We start from the raw sequence: 23,147 nt of genomic DNA, 5'->3' as shown, positions 1-23,147 counted from the left end.
ATGTCATCTACATTTATACACTATATTGCCAAAAGTTTTCGCTCGTCTGCCTTCACACACATATGAACTTGAGTGACATCCCATTCTTAAACCATAGGGTTTAATATGATGTCGGCCCACCCTTTGCAGCTATAACAGCTTCAACTCTTCTGGGGAGAGTTTTCACAAGGTTTAGGAGTGTGTTTATGGGAATTTTTGACCATTCTTCCAGAAGCGCAATTGTGAGATCAGACACTGATGTTGGATGAGAAGGTCTGGCTCGCAGTCTCCGCTCTAATTCATCCCAATGGTGTTCTATCGGGTTAAGGTCAGGCCAGTCGAGTTCTTCCACACATCCATGTCTTTATGGACCTTGCTTTGTGCACTGGTGCGCAGTCATGTTGGAACAGGAAGGTGCCATCCCCAAACTGTTCCCACAAAGTTGAGAGCATGAAATTGTCCAAAATCTCTTGGTATGCTGAAGCATTAAGAGTTCCTTTCACTGTAACTAAGGGGCCGAGTCCAAATCCTGAAAAACAACCCCACACCATAATTCCCGCTCTACCAAACTTTACACTTCGCACAATGCGGTCAGAGAAGTACCGTTCTCCTGGCAACCGCAAAACCCAGACTCGTCCATCGGATTGCCAGACGGAGAAGCGTGATTCGTCACTCCAGAGAACACGTCTCCACTGCTCTAGAGTCCAATGGTGGTGTGCTTTACACCACTGCATCCGACGCTTTGCATTGCGCTTGGTTATGTAAGGCTTGGATGCAGCTGCTCGGCCATGGAATCCCATTCCATGAAGCTCTCTACGCATGGTTCTTGAGCTAATCTGAAGGCCACATGAAGTTTGGAGGTCTGTAGCGATTGACTCTGCAGAAAGTTGGCGACCTCTGCGCACTATGTGTCTCAGCATCCGCTGACCCCGCTCTGTCATTTTACGTGGCTACCACTTTGTGGCTGAGTTGCTGTCATTCCCAATTGCTTCCACTTTGTTATAATACCACTGACAGTCGACTGGGGAATATTTAGTAGCGAGGAAATTTCACCACTGGACTTGTTGCACAGGTGGCATCCTATCACGGTACCACGCTGGAATTCACTGAGCTCCTGAGAGCGACCCATTCTTTCACTAATGTTTGTAGAAGCAGTCTGCATGCCTAGGTGCTTGGTTTTATACATCTGTGGCCATGGAAGTGATTGGAACACCTGAATTCAATGATTTGGATGAGTGAGTGAATACTTTTGGCAATATAGTGTATGTCATAAAAAAAAAAAAAAAAGATTTGAATATGCCAAGTCACCTCCCTTTTATGGAATGAAGCCACTGTGTTTGGGAGATAGACTGGAGGTGCTGTTTATCAGTGGTTTATCAGCCAAGTGTTTTCAAAGCTGGAAAGCAGATTTTACTTGGCAGAATTTCATATATGCATGTGTTGTTTACACTCACATGTCAGCCAAGATCGGCACAAAGTGAGATCGTGACCCGAGTAACGCTGTTCTTTAAACTGAAAAGAGCTGGAATTGAGTAACATATCTAAGGCTTCGCGGGTCTGTTTGAGCTCTGAGATTGACTTTGTGTGGTTTCAAAGGCAAAATAGAAGCAGATAGTTCTGATTTGAAAGGTGAATAACTGACTATTTGTGCACGCTGTCAAGGGTCTCTGGGCATTCAAATGTCACCGCATACCAGAGGGACTGCAGAGATTTATTTAGAAAAGTGATGACAGAGGGAATGAAGATGGCTTTATTTAAAGGGCAAAGCCATTGACCTGTACTCCACTTATGCTTTTCCTTTTTAAACTGTTATTACATCACCAGCTATTGGACACTATGTAGAAATCTTGGCTAGTTTGATTTGAGAAAAGTATTCTTCAGTATATTTGCCACATGGTAAAAGTATGTCAACAATGTACATCGATTAGCTATAACATTAAAACCACCTCCTTGTTTCTACACTCACTGTCCATTTTATCAGCTCCACTTACCATATAGAAGCAGTTTGTAGTTCTACAATTACTGAATGTAGTCCATCTGTTTCTCTACATATCTTTTAGCTCACTTTCACCCTGTTCTTCAATGGTCAGGACTCTTCCAGGACCACTACATAGTAGGTATTATTTAGGTGGTGGATCATTCTCAGCACTGCAGTGACACTGACATGGTGGTGGTGTGTTATTGTGTGTTGTGCTGGTATGAGTGGATCAAACATGCTGATGGAGTTTTTAAACACCTTATTGTCACTGATGGACTGAGAATAGTCCACCAACCAAAAATATCCAGCCCATGGTGCTCTGTGTCCTGTGACCACTGATGAAGGTGTAGAAGTTGACCAACTCAAACAGCTCTCTGACTTTACATCTACAGGGTGGACCAACTAGGTAGGAGTGTCTAATAGAGTGGACAGTGAGTGGACAGGTATTTAAAACTCCAGCAGCACTGCTGTGTCTGATCCACTCATACCAGCACAACACACACTAACACACCACCACCATGTCAGTGTCACTGCAGTGCTGAGAATGATCCACCACCTAAATAATGCCTGCTTTGTGGTGGTCCTGTGGGGGTCCTGACCATTGAAGAACAGGGTGAAAGCAGGCTAAAAAAAAGTATGTAGAGAAACAGATGGACTACAGTCAGTATTTGTAGAACTACAAAGTGCTTCTATATGGTAAGTGGAGCTGATAAAATGGACAGTAAGTGTAGAAACAAGGAGGTGGTTTTAATGTTATGGCTGATCAGTGTATGTGCTAATTGTGGAGTGTGGGTGTTTCAGCCACTTTTGTTGCTAACAAGTGTATTAAATCAAATCTCTAAAATTACAACCACAAATCAGAAAAAGTTGGGACAGTATGGAAAATGCAAATAATAAAAAATATATATATTTCTTTTTTTACATTTACTGTGACTTTTATTTTATTGCAGACAGGATGAACCTGAGACATTTCATGTTTTATCTGCTCAACTTCATTTCATTTATTAATAAACATCCATTCCTGCATTTCAGGCCTGCAACACATTTCAAAAAAAGTTGGGACAGTAAAGCATTTATCACTTTGTAATGTTGCCATTCCTTCTTACCCCACACCGATTTAGTGTTTCAGGTTTTTTTTCAGTCCCATTCTTCCTGCAAACACGTCTTATGATGTGCAACAGTATGGGGTCGTCGTTGTCTCATTTTTTGTTTCAAAATTCTCCACACATTCTCTATTGGGGACAGGTCAGGACTGCAGGCAGGCCGGTCCAGTAAGCATACCCTCTTCTTCCGCAGCCATGCCTTTGTAATGTGTGGTTTTGTTGAAAAATGCATGGACATCCCTGAAAAGATGACGTCTTGAAGGCAGCACATGTTGCTCTAAGATCTCAGTGTACTTTTCTGCATTAATGCTGCCATCAAAGAAGTGTAAATGAACTTTGCCAAGGGCACTGACATAGTCCCATACCATGACAGACCCTGGCTTTTGGACTTGTTGCTGATAACAGTCTGAATGGTCCTTTTTGTCTTTGGTCTAGAGCTTTCCTGGATGCTGCTTTTGTACCAAACCATGATTACAATCACCTGTTTGGAATCACATCATTATTTAGTTTTTTCACCTCATTACTATCCCTAAATTGCCACCATCCCAACCTTTTTTTGAATGAAGTTGAGCAGATAAAACATGAAATATTTCAGGTTCAAACTGTCTGCAATCAAATAAAAGTCAAAGTAAATGTAAGGAACACTGCATTTTTATTTTATTTGCATTTTCCATACTGTCCCAACTTTTTCTGGTTTGGTTGTACTATGCTACCAATCCTGTAACTACAGTTTGGGAAACTGTTCCAGCATGACTGTGCTTAAAATAACAGGCAAAATATAATGCCTGTGGTTTTGGAATGGCATGCCCAATAATAACATGATCTTTTGGCATATAGTGGACTATTTTTTCTCTGACTTTAGATTTCTGCCATGCAGTGGCAGATTTTTTTAGGTTTATTAAATTAGACTAAACAAAAGGGATTTGAGGATCTTTTGGGTCTTTTGTGCAAATGCCAGATCAGCACTGACATTCCTTAAGTTAGCTGTGGTTTGCTTCTTGCTACCCTCCCACAGATGCAGATTCTTTTTTAATGTGAAGACACAAACACTGACCCTAGGTGTGGCTAGAGCCATCCACAGTTGTTCAGTTGTTTAGATGAGGAGACCTTATATGACTCTCTGGACGAGTTGTTCACCCCTACATGGGAACAAACAATTAATGTGCCTCCTCTTGACCCTCTTGTTTTCCTCATTCCTAGTTCTCTCTCCACCCTTTCTTCACATCTCCAGCTTTTTGTAAGCAGGCTTTTTCTTTTTCAATCTGCCTGGTGTCAAGAGTTGATCAATGAAAGGGCATGATGCAGGTCTTTGCCTGACAGAGCTGTGTTTCATTTCCTTACCTGATTTTCTTATCTTCAACACATGAACCGGAGCGCCCTACACTTCTTCTCCCTTTCTTTTCTCAACATTTGTTTTTTGTATCACAGCGATGACACTTACAGGCAGGTCACGGCAGGCGATAGATAGATGGTGATTTGTCGATGTTGATGGTGGTTTGAACTTGGAATGATGCATGAGATCATTGAATGCCATGAATGTTTAAACAGTTAGAAATATTCAACACCCACTGCTATTGTGACAGTGCCAAAGTGCTGATTTAAGAAAGTGTTATTTGTGTACACTAAATGTTTCAGTTGCTGGCAGGAAGATATAAAATATAGACCCCTGTTAGACTATAATGATGACATGCCAAAAGAAAAGAAAAAAGAAAAAAAACAGAACCAGCATTTTAAATACGCCTGCACTCAAAAACATGGCATTGTGGCAATGCAGGTAATCTTGGACCACATAATGCTAAGCTCCTGGGGTCCTAATTTCCGGTTTCTGTCTGTGTTATGTTTTGTTTCTTCTACATATATGCATTAATTTACCTGGTGAACTTCGGTTTTGTCTTACCTCCCATAAAATGCCATAGGTAGATTGACTACTCTTTATTCCCCTAAGGTGTGAGTGATCAGGTGAGGATGGACGAATGTGATGGATGGATGGATGGAGGAATGTGATGCCATGCCTTGCTTGTATTGTTGTCCTGCATCCAGTGCTTCTGAAACAGGCTTTGGACTCTCCATTATTTGACCACAGCATTATTTGAACTGGAATGCAGAGTTTGTTTGTTTGTTTATTAGGATTTTAACGTCATGTTTTACACTTTTGGTTACATTCATGACAAGAAACGGTAATTACTCATTACACAAGGTTTATCACTTCATAAGGTTATATCGAACACAGTCATGGACAATTTAGTGTCTGCAATTCACCTCACTTGCATGTCTTTGGACTGTGGGAGGAAACCGGAGCTCCCAGAGTAAACCCACGCAGACACAGGAAGAACATGCAAACTCCACCCAGAAAGGACCCAAACCGCCCCACCTGGGGATCGAACTCAGGACTCTTTTGCTGTGAGACGACAGTGCTACCCACTTAGCCAACGTTCCACCCGGAATGCAGAGTAGTTGGGTTCAGTACTGCATTCAAGTAGTTAGTGGTAAAGTTTAGTAGTGAAGGTTAGTAGATGATTCCACTAGTGCAGTTGGAGCATTTAGTAGTTTCGGAATACATTTCAAGTACTTTCGTGGATCATTTAAATACTTGTGTAGTATAGTTCTGGAGTGCATTTCAGTATTTCAGTGAAGTTCAGTAGTGCATTTCAATAGTGTGGTTGTGTATTTTTTTAGGTGCAGTTCAGTAGAGCATTTCGCCTGTGCATTTGGTTAGTTCAGAAGGGTATCGGATCACTTTAGTAGTAAAATATTGCAATTCAGTGCATTTCAGTTGGGCAGTTTAGTAAAACGTGTAAGTAGTTTGGTAGTACAGTTTAGCTGTACATTTCAATAGTGCAGTGCAGCAGTGTACTTATATCAGGAGGTCAGTTATTTGGTGTGTGTGTGTGTGTGTGTGTGTGTGTGTGTGTGTGTATGAAAACCACATAGGCAAGAATATGAAGTTAAGAGTTAAGAGTTTCAAAAGGCTAGAATCACACACAGACACTCTGGTGTCCTTCCATCTTTCGAAAGCATAAAAAGGCCTGGTCAGCTCTTTACAGACACAATTGAGATAAATGTTATTAAACAGCGAGTGCTACTGTCTGGTCAAGGTGCCAGCACAAGTTGTTTGGTAAAGAGAGGACCAGTTGTCTGTCAACATTGTTGGAGTAGGCGTGTACCAGCCTTCAGCTTTTCTTGGCCAGTGGAGCTGTCACGTATATGCCATAGTTTGCGAGTGCAGTGAGAAATTTGACAAGATTAAATTTGAAGAATGGGTGGATGTGTGTTTGTGTGGTGTGTGTGTGTGTGTGTGTGTGTGTTCAAGTTTTGGAAAAAAAAAAAAAAATGAAATGGCTGTGAGTACAAGTTACGCTTCATGCACATTCTTCAAATATTGGATGATATAAAAAATTTGATTAAACAGCTTTTGAACCGTCATTTGAGATGCACCCACATGCCAGCTGGAAAATCTGTAATCACAGTCAGAAATTGTTTTCACAAGACAAAAATAACAAGCTCATAAACAGTGCACCCAAATTAATGAGAACCGTGGCGCCTTTATTCCAACATCATAAGAAATTAATTCCATCTAAATGCTGCCCAGGGCAAGATAATATCAATTCTCTTTAGATTTATTTTTCATTGTTCGGCTCAGTTATCCCGATCATAAAGTTAATTGGGTATAAAAACATCCAAATCTTTGTTGTCGAGGCCTGTAGTGAAAAGAATATTAATTAGATAATTGGTTAGCAGCTGGAGGGGGATTTGATATGTATTAGTACATATTAGTTTATTAATGCATTTATGCAACTCCCTGAAGCGTTTATTGTTTTCTGAGATAAAATGCTATAAGTGATTAAATAGAATGAAACATATCAATGCGGAGCCCAGAGGCATGTGCTGTGATCATTAACTTGTTTGCATATTTAGTAACATACACTTGTAGAGAACGTGTACGTGTACAGTGGTTTTCAGACAGGGGTCAACGACCCCCTAGTTGGCCTCAGTGAGCATAGACGGTGGTGCTGTTGTATTTAATTGAGAGGAGTAAAAAATAATTACACATGATGGTACAGGAAAACCAATATGCTATTAGCATAAGGGAAATTTGTTGTGTTGGCATAACATTATGACCACTGACAGGTGAAGTGAATAGCACTGATTAGCTCTTCATCACGGCACCTGTTAGTGGATGGGATATATTCGGCAGCAAAGCAAAAGCGAATATTTGCCATAAAGCAAAAATGCTTCAGGAATGGTTTGAGGAGCACAACGACGAGTTTGAGGTGTTGACTTGGCCTCCAAATCCCCCAGATCTCAATCCAGTCGAGCATCTGTGGGATGTGCTGGACAAACAAGTCCGATCCATGGAGGCCCCACTTCACAACTTCACAACAGTAGTTAAAAGATCTGCTGCTAATATCTTGGTGCCAGATACCAAAGCACACCTTCAGGGGTCTAGTGGAGTCCATGCCTTGACGGGTCAGGGCTGTTTTGGCAGCAAAAGGGTGACCAACACAATATTAGGAAGGTGGTTATAATGTTATGCCTGATCTGTGTAGATCTATTTGAATCTCTAGCCTATGTTAGGTCTTTGAGATTAGACACATTTGATTTGCCCACCTCAAAAGTGGAAAGGTCAACAGGCATTGACTACAAAAGATTCCAATTCAGTTGTGACGCAGACCTGTTGAAGTAGACCAAGGTGAGAAAGCTTCCACCACCAGTTTACCAGAATTAATGACCACTGCATGAACCAAAATCATGGATTTATTAAATTTCCCATGAGCAAAAAGACAATACCTTCTGTCATTTCAGTTTCCTCCGGGAGCTCCGGTTTCCTCCTACAGTCCAAAAACATGCAGTCAGGTTAATTGGAGACACTGAATTGCCCTATAGGTGAATGGGTGTGTGTATCTGTGTGTGTATGTGTGTCCAGGGTGTTACTGTGTGCCTTGCGCCCATTGAAAAGCTGGGATAGGCTCCAGCACCCCCCAGCGACCCTGATTGGATAAGCGGTTAAGAAAGTGAGTGAGTGAGTGGACCACGTGAGTCAGAAGTACAAAGCACATGAAACATTAGTCTCTTTGCCAAGGTCAGGAATAAACCCAAACTGTCACCTTACTGTGAGACATTTGTCTGCATGGTCAAATGTAATACAGTTTTACACACTTTGAGACATACAATTTTCCAAGCATCCTCCAAGAACTAGGCACAAACCAAATATCAGCAAAATCAAACAGACTGTCGGGCATGGTCTATCCCATGTTTATCCTGAAATATGTCTGACTTCTGCAATATTAAACATCTGGATCTTTAAACCAAAAAAGTTGTACTGGCACACCAGTGCTGGGATTTTTAACTCCCTGAGTTCGAATCTCAGCTCAGCTACCGGTCGGCTTGGCGCTCTCTAGCAGTGCCTGCAGCAGACAGTTTGCTGGGTGGGAAAGACCAGACCAATAAGTGGGTGGGGTCTTCAAAAGGACCATGGTTGGCAGCCCAAGAAGCATGGAGATTGGTGGGTGGCTCTCCGTGCACGATATCCAGCCTCACATGTGAATTCACAGAAGTATGGCCAAAAAAAGAGGGGTCGAGGAACAGTGCATGCGTTGGAGGGGGCGTGGTACGGGCAAATATACCCTCCTGGGACGTGATCAAAATTTCTAACAGCGGAAGACTAACTGGCTACACTAAAATACATAGCAATGTTTTTGTTAATGTTGTCAGTTGGGGGATGGGGGGTCTACATTTCAACATATAAGTTCAGAAATCAAATAACCCAAATCCTGATATCACTACTTTTTTATTTGTATGCCTAGATACAATTCAGGCTAGAAAAATGTTGCCCAAAGGCACCTAGCTGTGACATATTCATCCCTGACCTATTTATTTGGATGAGACAGAAAGGCGTAGGTCTTCAGAGAAGCCTCGTTATCCCACACATAGATAATAAGCAGCTCGTTAGGACCGGTGAGATGCCATTAAAAATTTGTGCTCGGGGTTGGAAAAAGTTCATATTTGCATGTCAGCCCAGTGGAGTAGACTATGGCCTTCTCTGTTGGGTTTGAATGTGGATGTGCTGTTGTGCGTGAATATCTTGGCTATAATTATAATGGAGGTCAAATTAAATGCTACTATGGCGACTATGATGTGTGAGAATATAATACAGTATGCTAATAGTGATGACTATAATAATAGTGTGTATATATATATATATATATATATATATATATATATATATATATATATATATATATATATATATATATTGTATATTATATATATAAATATTGTGTTGGTCCACCTTTGCTGCCAAAACAGCCCTGACCCGTCGAGGCATGGACTTCACTAGACCCCTGAAGGTGTGCTGTGGTATTTGGCACCAAGATGTTAGCAGCAGATCCTTTAACTCCTGTAAGATGTGAGGTGGGGCCTCCATGGATCGGACTTGTTTGTCCAGCACATCCCACAGATGCTTGATTGGATTGAGATCTGGGGAATTCGGAGGCCAAGTCAACACCTCAAACTCGTTGTTGTGCTCCTCAAACCATTCCTGAACCATATTTGCTTTGTGGCAGGGCGCATTGTCCTGCTGAAAGAGGCCACAGCCATCAGGGTATACCATTTCCATGAAAGGGTGTACATGGTCTGCAACAATGCTTAGGTAGGTGGTACATGTCAAAGTAACATCCACATGGATGGCAGGACTCAAGGTTTCCCAGCAGAACATTGCCCAAAGCATCACACTTCCTCTGCCCGGCCATCCACATGATGTAAAACAAAACGTGATTCATCTGACCAGGCCACCTTCTTCCATTGCTCCGTGGTCCAGTTCCGATGCTCACGTGCCCATTGTTGGCGCTTTCGGCAGTGGACAGGGGTCAGCAGATCAGCTCGGTTTGATGGCTGGTGACCATCTGTCTTCCTCTTAATCACATTCTAGAGTTTTTTTAATGGTGTTCAGGTCTAAGGGTTGTACTGGCCATGACAAAGTCTTGATCTGGTGTTCGTCTATCCATGCTTTGATTGACCTAGCTGTGTGGCATGGGGCATTGTTCCACAGGAAGAAAAAAAAAACAGTCATCAGATTTGAGGATCATTGTCAGAGCAGAAGTAATTGTGTTTTTTCTTGCTTTAAATAATTTTTGAGAGACATACAAACAAGTCACATGTCTTTGTATTGTATATAAATTGCCTTTTCTTCACCATGTCACAAAATATTGCTTTTATTTACCAGCCGTCATTACCAAGTTGTGTTTGCTTGGTTTTCTTATTGGGGTTCTGATACACGTTTCAGCTCTGCCCTCATTAGCCAGTTTGTGTGTTTGTGTGTATGAATTCTCTCGAGCATGTTTGCCTGTAAAACCACTGTTTCCATGAAACCGGCACTTGCATCCAGCCATTTCAAATTTAGAACCCCGGTTTTTTTTATTCACAAGTGAGCATGACAAGGAGAAGGCTTCGCTTTACTGAACCTGTTTTCTTTTCGTCAGAAACGGGGCCTGCTGTTAGACTCAAGGCTAATGTGATCGTGCATTAGATAACAGCGGTACTGACAGATGGCTCATTAGGAAACAAGATTTTGGCGCTACAGTTGCATGTCGAAGCCTTGAAACTTGTTTACCGCAATTTCGTACGGTCAGAATGATGAGCTTTAGTGATGCGGCACCGCTTTCTGTCTTTTCGGCCGGGTCTGTTGCCATGGTGACAAAGAGCTGGAGGTGAAAGGTCTGCAAATAAAATAATGATTGCGCAATAAAAGCGCTGGAATATTTAAACAATAAGGGGAAGTCTGAGTCACATCAGTAGGTAAAATTGGTTGATTATTATTACTTGCAATATATAAAACTAGGTGTGTGTGTGTGTGCCAGTGTGTTTAAAAACAAACAAAAACAAATCCATGTTTAATCATTCTCATTCGAAACCTGAACCAAGGGCTTCATCTAAAGTATTGGCATTAATATGCCCACCCTCATTGCACCTACAACAGCCTCCATTCGTCTGAGAAGGCTTTCCAAATGATTTTCTTATAATTTGTGCCCATTCAGCCAAACGAGCATTTTCGATGCCTTGATGTTGACAATACAAATGCCTGGCTCACAGTCGGGGGGGTGCTGGAGCCTATTCCAGCTTATCAATGGGCACAAGGCATTGCAGGGCAGACACACTTACACACACATACACACACCCATTCATTTATAGGGCAATTCAGTGTCTTCAATTAACCTGACTGCATGTTCTTGGACTGTGAGGGGGAAACCTTGCACACCAAGGTTTGCACACCAGCAAGAAACGAGCGATCAAAGTTGTTTGTGTACTGATATGCAGCGTAAAAGCAAGTAGGATAAATGAATGAGTGGGTGAAGGAGTGGGTTTGGCTACGTGGCCAGCAGGGATTGTCTGTTAGAAGTAAAATACATATTTTTTGCAATGCAATGTTGGTATTATGGTTTGGCGTGGAAGTCACAAATACTGTAAAGCTTGTGTGTGTGCCGATGTATTCTGATAGAAGCTATATTATGCCCCTGTTCCACGTATTTACAACTCCACCCCTATGGTTTCCCTTCTGTATTTTGCATTCAAAACAATCACAACCTGATCGCAACACCTTTCACACTACATGATTTTGAGTCGCCGACAGGTCCAGATATTTAGCATGCTAGATATTTTTCTTGAGTCTGTTAGCGCTCAGCGAGCCGCTCGGATTGAGTGTTTGAACAGTTCATCATGCTTCCTCTCCACTAATGCCGACCCCCGCTCTGATTTGAGGAGAACGAAGTTAACCCACACCCCCTCCAACACGTGGGCAGCAGTCGTATGCATTTTGTCACCCACACTAGGTGAGTTCTAATGCGGATCAGCACTGTGTACTAAGAGACACACCCTAATCCGCACTGACATGTCCAGATAGTTAGCATGCTAGATATTTTTCTTGAGTCTGTAAGCGCTCCGCAAGCTGTTCGGATTGAGTTGTTGAACAGTTCACACATAGCGATCTAGAGTCGATTTTCGAGCCCCGAGCGAATGCCGAGTTGCTTCCGAGTTGTCACATCTAGCAGCGACCTGTCGGCGAGCGAAAATCAGGGCAGTTGTAGTGTGAACTAGGCATCAATTAGCCACTAGCGAAGAAGATACTAGGTAAAGGCTAATGTGCACAACTTGTATTTACATCAATTTTCACTTTATTAAGGCTACTAGTTCATATCAGTTCAACTGATAAAAATGGACAAGGATCCACATTTCTGCCACTCTCCAGTTGTTACTGCTGTTACAGGAAGAAATAAGCTTCCTCTCTCCATCGTCGCTTCTATCGCCTGCAAAGCATCGTCCAATCACATTACGGCTTATTGATGTCAGCTATTACCTACAATTCCCGCCGTCTCCGCGCTCTCCACGGATTAAAAAAGGAAGAGAGAGAAAGAGAGAGAGAATACACAAAATGGTGAGGCAATAAAGTTCACTTATGAAGACGTATGCTCACGATTTCAATAATTTTATATTCCCGCCATTTGAGGAGTTAATGATAAAAGGGTTCTCTCCGTAAGTGCGGCTAACCTAATTTCGGGCCTCAAAAATGTATTGGAAGCTCGGGCCAGCGGTTGGGCTTCGTCTTAATGCCACACTTATGGATTGCTCTTGCCTGCAGCTCAGAGTAAAATCCGGGATGCCTTAAAAGCTTTCTTCTCTGATCTTTAGATAATGCTAAGTAATACTGTGGCAATGGATTCCGCTGCCCGTTAAAGCAAACGTAAAAGAAGCAATTCACAATCTCATTGTGCTGAAGGTTTTTTTTTCACCCTAATAAGGAATCCTATGTTGTATCTGCTCTAATGGAACATTATGCTAATTGGTCCAGAAGAATGTAGAAACTGATCTTGTGTAGATTTTGCCTCTTGCATTGTAATCAATGTGTTTGTACAAATAGGAGTTAATGCAAACTAGCAGTAATAATAATCAAAAATCCACTTTTGTTCAACATTAAGTCTAGAATGTTTGTCAATTAACTACAATGCACACATTTACTTGCTATTTTCTTTATTTATCTGAAGTTAAATTATATACTTTTTAATTATCACTAATTGTCTTACAAACAGTTGGCTTTGAAATATTTAAATAAGCCCTTCGATTGGTTGGCAACCTGTTCAGTGAGTATTCATGCCTTGTACCATATCAGTGGCACAGCTAATAGACTAGGGACCTGAGGATTTGACTTGGATCTTCCCATTTGCATGTTCTCCATGTGCCCTCTTTGTCTTTCTAAAACCTGCTCTCTTTAGCTTCCTAAACATAATTCGTGTGTTAATGTTAAACTAATAAATCGAGTTTCTTTGTAAAGTATTGTTTCCATTGTTAAGGATGCATTAACAATGCATTAACCCCCCCCCCCCCCCCCCCCCCCCCGAAAATGTGAGCAACTATCAGCCATTTCTTTCACTGAGACCCATATTGCAGACCCACAGCAATATTTAGTCTTGCTTTGCGATTCATTCATCTTTAATGCAAGTGCCTTAACCAGCCAGCTCTTTCCTTAGATATAGCCGATTGTGCATGTTGTGAATACCAGGCCAGGTCGACAGCATATCTAAGACTTGATTTTGAGATCTCATCAGATGTACCACCTGAATGCCACTCAAAAGTGACATTTTGACATTAACTTATTGTATCTGTGTACTTATTACAAGACCTTTATGAGCTTCATATAAATACTTTTGGATTTACAATGAGATGTCATAAATGTTAGGCTTCCAACTTAACAGCAACAGTTTGTAGAAACCCGCTTTCTGTTTGCCATTTCAGAAAAATAACAAACAAGGTCAAATATGCTAGATCATCTTTAATTTAGTTACCTATTAACCTCACAAATAAAAAAGTAACATGGTTACTGTCATCACGTTAATGATTTCACACCAAGTGTCCTTGACAGTTCCTATTTCATGAATTCCTCTTCTAGGTTCACCCACAGACTGCAGGTTGTTAGTCACTGCCTTCTAAACAGTTTGCTTTATAAATAGTCGAGCTGAATCATTGGCCTCAATAAACAGGCTCAACCACGTTAGGCCGGGTACAATCTATTTACTGGAACTTCTCAGCGATATATTGGCTCGCAGGAAATAGCAAATGATGAAATATGGTTAGGAAAGGCAAGCCTGAGTTCCCGGAGCCCAGGTTGGAGATTCGCTGCCTAATGCGGCCATTAACCTGACGATACTCAACTTGATACGAGCAAGAATTATGCACGAATTAGGACGGCGAGTGCGCAGCAATGAGCAGTGATTTAATATGATCATAGCCGGGGCGATAATATTATGTTTCAAATAAGGGCAAGGGAACCATCATCTATGTTGGATTGGAAAATGTGTTTATCAGAATGTAATGCGATTTGGTTTCAGACACTGCACCTGGTGCTAGCATGCTACAGAGTTTAGAGTTTAGTCTTCTTTTATGCAAAATGTAAGGGCTTTAATTTCATCCGGATAGACGTTGTGCCATCTGCATTACAGCATTACAAACTATATTTTATATTGTATACTATATTTACATATTTTGAACTGTTTGGGACATCTGTGGCCATTTTACAGTCAGCATTCCGATTCATCCCAAAGATGGTCAATGGGGTTCTGGTTAAGGCTCTATCCAGGCCAGTTTCTTTGTTCAGGTTGTAAGAGTGTACTGTATGTGTATAAAGTATAAAAGTATCTTACCAGAAATTTGCTTTGATAGAATTAAAAGTCACCTCTTAAAGTATTACTTGAGTAAAAGTATCTGAGGTTTAATGTTCTTAAGTATCAAAAGTAATTTTCTGGCACCCAGGTGGTGCATCGGATATTCCGCTAGCACACCAGCGCAGAGATTTTGAACTTCTTGGTTCGAAACTCAGCGTTGCCACTGGTTGGCTGGGCGCCATCTATCAGGCATAATTGGCAGTGCCTGCAGGGAGGGATGACCGTAATATGTGGGCGTGGTCTTCAAAAGCTGTGTAATGACCCTGACTGGCGGATAGAGGTGCCTGTGCAGAGTGCATGGGTGGAAAAGGGTTCCGTTAAGAGCTGCGCACGGGTCGGAGGATGCATGAGCAGCAATATACCCACCTCAACTGCAAAAAATCAGGGATCCCAGCAGCGGAAGACAAATTGACTACACTAAAATTGGGAGAAAAATGCGCAAAATATATATAAGTAATTTTCCAATAATAAATGTATTGAAAAGTATTGAAAGTAGAAGTGCAAGTAAAAAGTCAGAATTGACAACAGGTGATAGTAATCATGATTAGAGGGAAGGATGAAAATGTATTTTGTTTTGTAAATTCTTATGTTGTGAAGATCTCGTTTTTCTGTAGGTATAGGGTGAGCTTCATTGTTAAAGTGGTTTATATACTTAAAAGAACAATCTTCATAATTTTCAAAATTCTGATGGCTTGCGTTTTTATTAACAGCATTCACTTGTACTTTTATTTTCAATATTTAAATACATTTAATATCAGAAAATTACTTTTAATACTTTTACTTTTAAGACTTTTACTTCTATCAAAGTACATTTTTATACTTTATACACCACTGCTGTCAAGTCATCATTTTGATTAAAATCAATGGCATCATTGCATTGTTGATGGCTGCCAAAAACATCCAAGTGAATGCAGCCTGAATGTCAAATAGAAGGTTTACACTAGACAAAATGAATACATCTGTTTCTGCTGTTTAAATAATTTATTTGACAAATAAATACAATGCCAAGTGTGGCATATTTCAGCAGGCAGTATTCGACAGGATACACCCGTTGCACCCACTATAAAGTTGTCCATGCCTGAAATTATGCAACACTGGTTCCTATCTAGGCAGGAGAGATTAGATGGGGGTCTGCAATTTGTTTTAGTCTGTGTTGTTGCTCTATGTCGATCATGTAATCTTCCACCACATTATAGTGTCTCTGCCCATGCATGGCTGATCCATAAACAAGTTCTAATTAGCAGGCACTAATGAGAGAGAGAGATAATCAGACGAGCTTTTAATGTCTTTTAGTACATCGCCGCTTTCTCCAAAGTCATTGGAGGTCACGTACCCCCCACCCTTTCGCTCACCCCTGTGACAGACACATTCTCAAAATAAATTGATGTTTGCCTTCCTCTGGCTCTTTCTCCTTTTTTCTCTGGCTCAGTGCATCATTCATTAAATTACAGCAAGCCATTAGTGTCTTTAGCTCACTTGGGAAGTTGCATATTCATTTTGACTCCGCGTTCAGCATATAAAACAGACCTGCACATGTCACTTAATATTGATGACAGAAAGCCTGCAATTAGACAGAAGTCTGGACTATTAATGAGGCTCGCAAATAAATTTGTCGACTTTCAGATTTATTCCCGCTTGACTCTTAATGGCCGGAGAGACCTGATTTGGCCTGTGAGCCGTGCTATAGGCCATCCCAGCCATGCTTAATTATAACCAGTTAAATAGTTCCTACTGTGTGAGGCATTCATTTATTTGTTTATTCCATAAATCATTGCTACTTAAAAGTACACCTTGACCAGAGGGCGGCATGGTGGCTAAGTGAGTTGCACTGTCGCCTCACAGCAAGAAGGTCCTGGGTTCGATCCCCAGGTGGGGCGGTCCAGGTCCTTTCTGTGTGGAGTTTGCTTGTTCTCCCCGTGTCCAAGTGGGTTTCCTCCGGGTGCTCCGGTTTCCTCCCACAGTCCAAAGACGTGCAAGTGAGGTAAATTGGAGATACTAAATTGTCCATGACTGCATTTGATATAACCTTGTGAACTGATGTGTAATGAGTAACTACCGTTCCTGTCATGAATGTAACCAAAGTGTAAAACATGGCGTTAAAATCCTAATAAACAAACAAACACCAGCATTTCCTCCTTTAGGCACCCTGTCAGGTCGGAAGCACCAAATAACTAATTGCTTTGATGTAATAAACGTCAAATGCCCATTTGATTGTATCAAGAATGGCTACTGCTGCTAGGCTAGTAATCTGGTTCTCTGGCCCATAGAGGACGTACTTTCAGCAATTTGACCATTACAATATTTGTAATATTTAATCACAACTGGTAAAATCTTGATTCTTGATCAGCAACCTATTGCTTTAAACCTATTATAAGCAGCTGGCTTTTATAGTGGCTAAAATCATTGAGGCAGGGATGTCACTAATGAAAAACAGTATTGTACATCGAGCTGGTTCCAACCTGAATGCCAAGCATGGAGATGTTTCAAAGCAGAAGTACAGAAGCAGACTGGCTCAGAGGTCGGCCTCATTCAGATGCTAGGTAGAGACCACTGGAAATAATTTCTTAAATAGCTTTCGACTGATAAGATTTGCAGGATGGATAGCGGTAAAACATGCTAGCACACCAGAGCTGGGATTTCGAATACATCATATTGAATCTCAGCTCTGCCATCCGGCTGGACTGGGCGGCTGCATGAACAATGGTTGGCTGTTGTTTATAGGGTAGGATGAGCCAGAAAAGGACCTCTGCTGGCTGGTTGATGACATAAAGCTGATAGGCATATGTCCTCGCCTCGTGCAGGTGAAAAGATGCAGTCGGCTACTGCACACGTGTCGGATGGGGTGTGTGACAGTCTCGCTCTCCTCAATCAGGGCGGGGGTCAGCTCCAGTAGAGAGGAAGCATAACATAATTGGGTAAAAATTGGATGCGCTACTAATCGAGAGAAAAAGAGACAAAATGCATTAAAAAAAAAAAACGTTCACCACAAATTTTTAAACTGATTGAGATCTGGTGTGCTGGACTTGTCATTAAGCTGATATGCTTCTCCTGAAGAAAAGCTTTAATACTTTTTGTTCTGTGGCAGGTTGCATTATCATCCTGAAAAATTACTTCATCACCAAACCTCTCTTTTATCACTGGAATGAGAACAGGGTAAAAAGAGTTTACCATACACCTGTGTATTAACTGCTAGGGTAATGATTCACCTGGTCCTTTATCTAACATGCAGCCCAGGAATTACACCAGACAGAAGTTCCAGCTTTATTTCCTTGGCAATTGCACATGCATGATTTATTATTGAATATCACCTTGATACAATCATCTACACTTCATGATCTATTTATCAACTGCAAACAATCTTGTTTTTTTGTTTTTTTTGTTTAGGTGTTAGTGTTGTTGTTTTTTAACCTTATCACTTAGTTTAAAGACACAGATGACTGAGAACATCTTGTGCCATACTCACCTTCTTGATGGAGTTTTATAATCCTTTCTATTGTTCCTGTTGACAGTTCTTCTGTTGGGGCCGTGTTGTTTTTTTAGCCCAAAAGCTTGTTAAGGTCTGCTAGCTCTCAATTTTAACTGCAGATTGATTGTAAATTTCAAGGTGATTCCATATTTTTCCCTCAATTCCCTCATTGTGAGACTTTATATTTTTTTCCTTTACTTAAAACTAGGGATGCATCAATACCATTTTTTCCCAACCGAGTACGAGTACAAGTACTGTGCATGTATTTTTGTACTTGCCGATACCGATACCGATACCTATTTAGAATACCGTTTTTTTTTTAACAAAAACACACGTGAGAAGTGACGAGAAGTTCAATGATACCACATCCAAAAATGCACGTCAACAAGTAGCGAGTAATCAAAGTGTTTGTGCGCTGACGTGATGAAATCAAGGAGGAAAAATAAATGAATCTGAGTGGATTTGGCAACACGAATAGCATGGATTGTTCTATAGTGAGTTGGAGGTTAATAAATATTTTTGCAATGTTGGTGTTTTGTTGTTATGTTTTGTAGAGAACGATCAGGTCAGAAATACTGTAAGACGTGTGTGTGCCGGTGTATTCTGATATAAACTATATTATCCCCCTGTCCCACCTGTTTACACTCCTCTCCTGCATTTCCCCTCACACTGTATCTTGTGTTCTTCTTGGCTGTTCGACATAGCACTCATTGCCAGTCGCACATCTCAGATCAGATATCTGACGCAGAGCCGTAGATTCTCTCTACCGCTCTGATCTGACGTGCTAGAAAACTCGAGCGCTCGGTGAGCCGGTCGGATCGAGTTGTTGGGTAGTTCACACTTGGCAATCGAGAGCCGAGTTTTGATTGCCGAGCGAACACCGAGTTGCTCCCGAGCCGGCAAATCTAGCGCCGACCAGTCACCGAGCGAAAATCAGGGCAAAAATCGTGTAGTGTGAACTAGGCATAACGCAGCAACATGCACTAGGCACACGGTATCGGATGTTTAGTATCGGAGCCTCGTTTGCGAGTACGAGTACAAGTTAATGAGCGCAGTATCGTGCAAATACCCAATACCAGCATCGGTACTCATGCATCTCTACTTAAAACCCTTTATTGGTCTTGCCAAGGAAATAATGTTTAAAATTTATCTTCTTGCATTTCTTAGTTTCTTGGGACAAATAATTAATATTATCACTAGTGCACACAGTATTTTTAATGAGCCTCTACCAAACAGTTAAGCTGATCACAAAATGATGCAATTTCCATGGATGATTTCTCAGCTGCTAGCTTCAAGCTAACATATAGGTTAGAAAGGCTGTTTTCACAGATTCCTCCTTGTGTCACCTACCAAAATCTTTGAGTTTAACACAACCAAGTATATATATATTATTTAGGTGGTGGATAATTCTCAGCACTGCAGTGACACTGACATGGTGGTGGTGTTTTAGTGTGTGTTGTGCTGTATGAGTGGATCAGACACAGCAGCACTGATGGAGTTTTTAAATACTGTGTCCACTCACTGTCCACTCTATTAGACACTCCTACCTAGTTGGTCCACCTTGTAGATGTAAAGTCAGAGACGATCGCTCATCTATTGCTGCTGTTTGAGTTGGTCATCTTCTAGACCTTCATCAGTGGTCACAGGACGCTGCCAATGGGGTGCTGTTGACTGGATGTTTTTGGTTGGTGGACTATTCTCAGTCCAGCAGTGACAGTGAGGTGTTTAAAAGGGGATAACAAAGCATGCAAAGATACAGATGGACTACAGTCAATAATTGTAGAATTACAAAGTGCTTCTATATGGTAAGTGGAGCTGATAAAATGGACAGTGAGTGTAGAAGCAAGGAGGTGGTTTTAATGTTATGGCTGATCGGTGTATATATATATATATATATATATATATAATTTAGAGGAACACAGATAGAACAAAGACTATATAAAAATTCTTAAAACTATAGAAAATGACATTACAGTGAACACCTGGATATACGAGGGTTAAGCTATGAACACAAAAAAGAACACTAGATTACTAAAGAATAACACTACGAACTAGAACAAGGCCATGAACACAGTGAACACTAAGAACAGGTCAGAAGACAAGGCAAAAACAACAACAAAAAAATAAATACTGACAATGCTAATCATGGAGGACAATGAAAAAAACCTTAAACTAAACTAATTTAATCACATTCTATGAGAAAACAGAATTGCTAAGCTCTATGCTTAACTTTTAAGATAATGCTAATCACTAAATCGAAACACTGAAAACAAGAAAAAAAAAACTATCCCAAGCTAAGCAAAGGAGGAGTAACACAAGGACTAGCAAATGACAATGACCCAGAAAGGGAACAGAACTCAAGCTGTACAATAAACACATCATAATTATGGACACATGGGGAACAGATGAGGATCATAATCATAATGAAGGATGGGTCGGTGACAGAGGGGGTGTGTTACGAAACAAAAACATTTGAGTCCATATGCTCAGTGACAGAAATGAACTGAATCTGTGACAAATGTGTGTGTGGTATGTTTCACAATGCCAGAATGTTCAGCTAATAAAAAATGCATTGGGTCGTATCCATTATTTGTTAATTTGTTAAATAGCTGGATAAACATTCTTCAAGTGTGGTGATTCAATCATTTCCGCCAGCAGCTGTACAATTGTTGTATTTTTGTATCTAAATGTCAGCCATGAATCAGATACAGGGCAGATGTTCTATACATCTGCATGCAGAATGCGACAGATCCTAAATTACTTCCTTCTCACCACATATTAAAAACTGCATCTTGGTTTAGTATGTAACAAGTTTGATTAACATAGCAGCTTGCCATAGGCGGTTCAGTCAACTGAACATATTTAAAAAACAAAACAAATAGTGTCTTTGAAGCTTGTTGGCTTTCGAGTTGGAACTGCCTGAAATAGCAGGTGCCACAGGATGTAAAGAACACAGGTTAAATAGACATACTGATTAGCATTTCTAGGAAAACCTACTTACTAATTACCTCACATTCGTTTCTTATTAGGGTGGCACGGTGGCTAAGTGGGTAGCACTGTCGCCTCACATCAAGAATGTCCTGGGTTCGATCCCCAGGTGGGGCGGTCCAGGTCCTTTCTGTGTGGAGTTTGCATGTTCTCCCTGTGTCCGTGTGGATTTTCTCCAGGAGCTCTGGTTTCCTCCCACAGTACACATGCAAGTGAGGTGAATTGGAGACACTGAATTGTCCAACTGAACTGATGAATCTTGTGTAATGAGTAACTACCATGTCTGTCATGAATGTAACCAAAGTGTAAAACATGATGTTAAAATCCTAATAAACAAACAAACAAACATCATTTCCTATTACCATCTCTCACTACCCTTCATACTAATCAAACCCTACCTGCTACACTGTTTTATATAATCAAAATAAGGTTTCAACCCTGTACACTTCTTAGTCTGAGACAAAAAAATTAATTCTTGGTCTGATTGAATTCACAAAATGGGAAATGAGACTTGCTGATGCTGTGTTCACAAACATCTGGCCACATGGCTGTTTAAAACTGATATTCCTCTTCTCAAGTAATCCAAACCCACCATAATTAAATTTTCACACATATAAAATGTATCACTGACCATTGTTTTTTTTAATGCAACACTGGTTATAGTAAGAAAGCTCAGTCATTTTAGCCTTTGTGTCTGAATCATGTTTGTAACAGTGTTAATAATAATAGACATTGAACCTTAGGCAGTAAGTTACATAACACATGCTTACTTATACACCGATCAGGCATAATATTGTGTTGGTCCCCCGTTTGCTGCCAAAACAGCACTGACCCGTCGAGGCATGGACTCCACTAGACCCCTGAAGTTGTGCTGTGGTATCTGACACCAAGGTGTTAGCAGCAGATCCTTTAACTCCTGTAAGTTGTGAAGTGGGGCCTCCATGAATCGGACTTGTTTGTCCAGCACATCCCACAGATGCTCGATTGAACTGAGATCTGGGGAATTTGAAGCCCAAGTCAACACCTGAAACTCGTTGTGCTCCTCAAACCTCCTCGAACCGTTCCTGAACCATTTTTGCTTTGTGGCAGGGTGCATTATCCTGCTGAAAGAGGCCACAGCCATCAGGGAATACCGTTTCATCAGTTGGATCGGACCACACGGGCCAGCTTTCACTCCTTGCATGCATCAATAAGCTTTGGTCGCCCATGACCCTGTCGCCGGTTTACCACTGTTCTTTTTTTGGAGCACTTTTGTTAGATACTGACCACTGCAGACCGGGAACACCCCACAAGAGCTGCAGTTTTGGAGATGCTTTGACCCAGTCGTCTAGCCATTACAATTGGGTCCTTGTCAAACTCGCTCAAATTCTTACGCTTGCCCATTTTTCTGCTTCTAACGCATCAACTTTGAGGATAAAATGTTCACTTGCTGCCTAATATATCCCACCCACTAACAGGTGCCGTGATGAAGAGATAATCAGTGTTATTCACTTCACCTGTCAGTGGTCATAATGTTATGCCTAATCAGTGTAGTTTATAACACATTAGGCTTTTCTAGTGGTTTTTCTGAGAATATTTAAAAAGTCAGTTGTTTTTAATTGAAGACTGTTGCTTTATGGATGCGGTAACAAGACTGATTCAAAACCCAGTAGATATAACTGGAATCAACTATACAAAATGAGTTAACTATTTAAAAAGCAGGGTTACATTTGGGTCTTTATAAATGCTTGTAAACATGTAATGGACTTATTGATTGTTTAATTGCCGAGAGCTATGCAGTCTGTGAGGCACTATAAACTCTTTAATGTGACGGTAGTAAACAGCCTGACTAATAAAAAGTATTGGATCTGGATAATTGGCATGGCTAAATGCTTTCATTGTGCACTATGTATTTTTTACTCTTTTATAAATACACCCACACACAC

This window comes from Trichomycterus rosablanca, chromosome 12 (genome assembly GCF_030014385.1).
Source record: "Trichomycterus rosablanca isolate fTriRos1 chromosome 12, fTriRos1.hap1, whole genome shotgun sequence".
Taxonomy (NCBI): domain Eukaryota; kingdom Metazoa; phylum Chordata; class Actinopteri; order Siluriformes; family Trichomycteridae; genus Trichomycterus; species Trichomycterus rosablanca.
The sequence above is the reverse complement of the archived record's forward strand: the minus strand, read 5'-3'. Positions refer to the sequence as shown.